Below are 6,306 nucleotides of genomic sequence, written 5' to 3' on the forward strand. Positions count from 1 at the left end.
TACGTAATTTTTAAACAATGGGAAAATGTGACGTATCTCAGGTCCCAAAAACATAAAAATAAATAAAACTGATGTTGTATTTTTGCAACAGTGGATTTCAATCTAAATGTTACCGTTTAATGTTATTCACGAAAAGTTAAATTCTGTATAAGTGAAAACCTACTGTGCAATATAAACTTTCTGATTCTGGTAAAACCTTTCTGATACTCTCTAGTGATGGAGACCAACTGTTGATACACGGTCCCAGCTAGAATTTAATTGTTCTACAAACATTCTGGGGAAGTTCTAGTAATGTTTTTGGCAAGAAGTTCTGTTGGAGTTGCTAGAATGTTCCTATTAAAGGACAGATAAAGACTTTTCTCTAAAAATTACCTTGAAACACTTGCCGCATTTTGCATTGAGAAAGCATCCCCCTGTAATCATGCAACATTGTGGGAACATTTGACATTTTTCTATAATGTTACCTCAGCAATGTTCTCAGAACATACTCGGAATGTTCCACTTTTGTTGACCTGTAACATAACAGGAACGTTTCATAAAAACACATTCTGATTTCTGAGGTCTGGAGAACATCTTGTTGATGTTTTTAAATACTGCTCTGAGAAAGTTCAACGGCATCCTCTGAATATTCCAATTAAAGCATTCTGTCGTAGTTAACCTTTAGCCTTCTGGGAGCATTTTTTGAAATGAGAAAAGTCCTAAACACCTCCTTTGAACATTAGGTTTAAATATGAACTTATTAGCCATCGCTGTTGATCCATTTCCTTAGATCTGCCCCCATGTCTCCACAGTGCTCCACAGAGTTCATATCCTACCTAAATGTTTCATTATATTTAGTCTACCTGCATCAGTGAGGTTTTACATTGATGGACAGACCAGACTCCTCTATCCGCCTCCATAGCAGCACATCAGCCTTGATATTACTATTTAATCTCCGGTAGATGCTCACCGTGCGTCCTTTTTTTGAAGATGAAAAGATTTTGATGCAAAATGCAGCGATTTGGGGAATGTTTGAAGGTGAGCTTCAGAAGTGTAACACACACGCTTTCGTGATGTGATTTCTATCAGCTTTTTAGGCTCTCTTCTGAAGGACAAACTGTTCTCACCGTGAACCGACAAATGCTGATGGTGTGAGTGACATTGAGCAACCATTTGTGATTGTGTAATATCTATATTGTAGTGTTAGAGTCATCATGTGCACACAACAGGTGATTATTGCTGGCCTTTAAATGAGGTCATGATGTTCTACTGCAGATTATTTTTTTTCTTCATTTGTTGTCATGACTCACTCTGTGTGAGTGGGAGTCAGTAGGCCTAATGAAAAAAACACAAGCTCTGTTGAAAGCAAAACGAACAAATATGGTACGATGGTATTCATCACTTTGTAGACCACATATTCATTCAATTTATGCATTTTGAAAAGTGTTTGGGTGTGTTTTGCCATTTATGCTTTGCCATCTGAAGATTCTGTGAGGAAAATTAGCTTTAGAACGTCACTTTTTGAGAAGTTTCAGCTTCCCTGAAGTGTCAGTTTTAGTGTAGTAATTATCCCACAGCCTGTCTCATCTCGTTTGCTTCGGGGAAGTGTGTTTTACATTTGTTAGAGTTTTAAGAACAGGAATTTGATGCAAGCCGAGCACATGTGAGGTTATGCAAGGTAATCAAGCACTGCTGTGTGGATGATCAGTGCTGTATTATTTACTAAAAACATGACACAGCTTGTGTTTTCTGATCTGTTGAGGGTGCGACTAGTTAAGAAACAAGCTGTTGTTCAATGATTCTGCTTAAAGCTGCCTTTTTTCTCATGGTTTATTTATCTGAGAAGTTACTACAGGCCATTTTTGATGACGCCATCATTCCATGGACAAGCCACTCTGGTGAAAAGTTTTGTTTTTTTACCTTGCTAACATGTCCATATGGTGTTCTTGAGAGAAATGAGCTTTTCTACAATGAAACTGCAGTGTATCAAAGACAGTCTCAAAAACAGAGATCAGATTTCTCGGGTTTTCTACCTCAGAAATCTAAGGAGACAATCCTGCAAAGTTTCAGGATGGAACTTTCTGATCATATATGGCCGAATTACTTACAAATTGCCATTCTGTAACATAGAGTGGCTTTTACAGTTTTTAAATGTCGTATGTGAGCTGGTGTGTTAAAGGTGCAGTGAGTTTGGATGGGTGCATGAAGACAGAGGTGCTAACTTCATATTCCTAAAGGAAGCAACAGTGCAGAGTTACATCTAAGCCATTTTCAGGCTTCAACAGATTCTATTTATTCAGAAAAGGTCTAAATATGTAACACAGGGAGGAGTTTTTAGAGGTTAAATAAATGTACAGAGAGAGACTTTTAAAAAATGACACCACCAAGCAACAATATGTCCAAAAACATCACTCTCCACTTTCAGTCTTATCAGCATAGATGGTTAAAAAACGATCACGATGAAATGAAGTCCTTCCATTTCACTATACATCACACGAGACAGAGGCTTCTCAGTTCATTGACGCATTTCCTCCCTCTTTACGGCAGGGAAATTAATTCTCTTGTCGAAATCCAACCCCCTCATCATTCGTCAAGACATCTGTTTCTTGCAGGGAATAAACAGGGGGGAAGAAAATGAGAGAAATGAAATGAAATGTCGAGGGCTGCCACGATGTTCATCTTTGCTGCTCCCACTGGTTGCAACTTTAAAGAGGCAAGATGGTTCATTTCTGACAAGTGAAAGAGCGTGCCCTGGGAAAATGACGCTGCTATAAGAAGATAAAGTCCCATTTGAATAAACTGCCTCCCCTTCAGAGCATATCCATATGCATGAGAGTGCGAGTCTAATTGCTGTTAATTCCTGTTAAATTGATTGTGATTTATTCACGTCTCACGGAGATGCACAAGCTGTGTGTGTGAGGGGAGTTCAGCAGTTAGATTTTCTGCAGTGAATGGATTTGTTTTCATCAGTTTGAATGTGTCTGATGTGGTTAATGTTGATTGTTATACTCATATTCAAACACACCATTAGGCTTCATTATGTTAGCAGTCTTGCCGCATCTCAACAGATACATTTAGCCTCACTAGCAAGATGTTTTTAGGGATGAACCAAGGTGAAATATACTAAAAACTACTGAATAGATTGCCATGCAAATGGTAAAGTGGATTCAGCTCAGATTTTACAGTGCTGGTTCACTCTCAACACTTATAGCATTTTTAGCCTGTATATGTAGCCCTGTGATAGACTGGTGACCTGTCCAGAGTGTCCCCGGCCTTCACACCAAGTCAGCTGAGATAGGCTCCAGCTCTCCCACAACCCTAATGTGGATTAAGCAGTGTATAGAGAATGAATGTATAATTAAAACAGAAATGAATCTGCAGCTCCATTTCATGTATTTGTGCTTCCATATTAATACTGACTTGTTAAACACTTTGTGGCTTCTTATAAAGAACATTACATTCATTTTACCTTCTTTTCCCATTCTTCAGAAGTATCCTCCAGCTTTGTGCATCCTCTTACATTATGGAATCCACTGAATTAGACCAAAAACACAACTCAGACCTGCAAGCTCCTTCCGTCATCTCTGGAAAGTTGACACTTTCTTCAAAGGACTGCAGAGGTATTCCAGGAAGTTACTGGAGATCCTCGAAGGGAAGCAAAGCTCATTAAAGCTGAAATTTATTCCCCTGCATACCGCTTCCACCCAGCGTTAAGCTTATGAGTCAAATATATGGATGTCGGCTCACCTTGGAGTGTTTACCGTCCCAGCACAGATTCAGATTTCATCAGTAAACAGAGGCTTCCCATGGCAGAAAAAAATGTGCTGCTGTCTTTTCCATATTTAACAGCAGCAACAGATTTCACGAGAATGCCATTAGTTCAGTCAGCAGCGACTGCAAGATAATGTTCTCTAATGATGGTGTTGGAGCCGTGTGTGGGTATAAATGTGTGTGTGAGGGAGGACAAGCTGCCTTCCAGTGCTGTGGTCTTTGACTTTGAGACAGACTGCAATTAACAGCATTCGGTATTAGCTCAGCTGACCTTTGAATGTATCAAATCAGTGAAACAACACATCTGGTGAAGCTGCAGTTTGGGAATGATGCAAGTGAAGAGAATTTTAAACAGCCAGTGAGAGGACGTTTTGTTGATTATTGACAGACTGTTTTTGCTTTCTTTCAATCAGTGGATGCATCAGTACTTAGATTTGGCTTCAGCATCTGTTTTTTTAATGATCTATCCTCACACAACCTTTCTAAAGTGGAGAACAATAATGTCTGGTCCTATCTGATGGCAGACAGTTGAAACATTTCACACCAAAGGCTCAGAGCTGTGAGAACTATTTACAGCTTCCTGTGACGGCAACAGTAGGGAATACATTCGTGTCAGCTTTGGCTGGATTCAGCTCGAAGTTCAAGTTGATTCAAGGATCTGGAATCCCCCCTCGTCTTACTGGCGATTAAATCACAAGCCCTTTCCTTGGAAAATCTGTTTTCATCCTCTGCTTAGCTCCTGTGCCAGTGGTCTTGTAATCACATCAGCGTGTCTATGTTGGCCTGTCTGTAAAGATTAGAACTCATAAAGTCAAAAAGCTTCGTAGGGAAAGTGGAAAAGATGGACCAGACGAGCTCAAACAGAGCTGCCTGCCAGAGATTTATCGAAGACATCGCTCACACACTGACATGCCATTTCCGGTCCGTCTTGAGCAAAACCCTAACTGGGAAGTTGTCCAAATATTTCCCCCTGAACCGAGATTAGTCCAGAAGTCTCGCTCTACGTCATAATTGCGCTTGCTGTAGCTCATTTGTGTTCCTCTAATTGTTTTGCCACTCTGAATTTTCTGCCTCTCACGAGGAACTTTTTCACTTCTGTTTAGAAAATTGCTTTATCAAAACCACATTGTTCATCATAGATGGAACAAATCAATAAGGGAGGGCAAAGCCGGCCTGGATGAGACAAAATATTGACTTTCTCACACGCTGTACTCCCTGAGGCGGATCCACAGACAAAATCCTGTCAAAATAGAATTTGTTACGCCACATGGAAACTCAGATTTAATTACGAATGCAGAAAAGAGGATACTTACTTACTTTTAACACTTGGAGATTTCATTTCGTTACATTTTTTCCTAATGACTGGCAACAGCTGGAGAAGAGCGCTCAAATGATGACAGACTGCAGGCAAACAGAAGGGAGCATTTGTCAAGCATTTGGCATTCTCTAACTTCTCAAACGCAGTAGCTGTCTGAAGTCTGTGTAATTTGTGTTTTAGCTTCGAGGATTTGGAAAGAGTTTAACAGCTGGTGATTCAAATCTGAAGTAAATATTCTTTCTGTATGCGACATAAGAAAATGCACAAGGATGTACAACAGCTCTTTTCCTCGGAAATGGAGCCGATAAAGTTTTCATGATTCCACGTTTGTTATTGAACTGACCCGGAGATGAAGTGGTCTGAATTTTGAAACGGTGAAGTTCTAAACCTCAGAGGGTCCACCTCCTCCTTCTTTTAAACCTCAACCTGACTTTCACTTTCTACAGCTGATTAAAACACCATTAAAAGCTGGCTCCTTCTGCCAACCGACTGCCGCTTGAAGAAATCTTTTTTTTTTTTTCTCCTCCTGCCTTGGGTCCCTGCTGTGTCGGTGAACGCAGCCGAAATACAAAACATCTTAGAGAGATGTCAAGTAAAACTTCAAGCAAAGAAAGCAGGATGTCTGCAAACTCTCCACGACCAGCTTTTGCTGTCATGCTGCTGTCTTTTTCTTGGCCTGCAGTATTACTCTCGGCAAGACAGTAGTGTTCCCAACAGATTTACAGACTGCTACAGGGAGACTTTGATTCTGCTCTATTGCACCCTTTGATTTTTGCTAAGCTAGTGAAGCTGGTAAGATATGGGTCAATTTATAATTGCGGGACTTTTTGTAACGTCATTGACATTTTTGCTGTTTTCAGGCCTAAAATCAACACGGCCGCCTATAACCAAACACCACATGGTATTTTTACAAAAAGATTCTTCTAAAATATTATATATACAATTGAGTAAAATTGAAAGGTAAAGTTATTTATGAAGATATTGTAGTAATACTGTCCACACTTGACTCACACACTGCTTTATATTAAGTAACTCAAAAAGCCTTGGAGTCTTTCCAGTCTTTTCATCAGGAGGAAATGACATCATGTGGAGCAGGTCATGTGATCTGGAATTAACACACTTGCTTGAGAGGTGTTTTTGTAATGGGAAACTTAGTTGAAAGTGATTTCTCAGATACAAATAGTTATTTTTTCCATATAAAATTTGATATATTGCAAATAAAAAGAGATATGTCATGA

The sequence above is a fragment of the Acanthochromis polyacanthus genome, chromosome 15, assembly GCF_021347895.1.
Source record: "Acanthochromis polyacanthus isolate Apoly-LR-REF ecotype Palm Island chromosome 15, KAUST_Apoly_ChrSc, whole genome shotgun sequence".
Classification (NCBI taxonomy): Eukaryota; Metazoa; Chordata; class Actinopteri; family Pomacentridae; genus Acanthochromis; species Acanthochromis polyacanthus.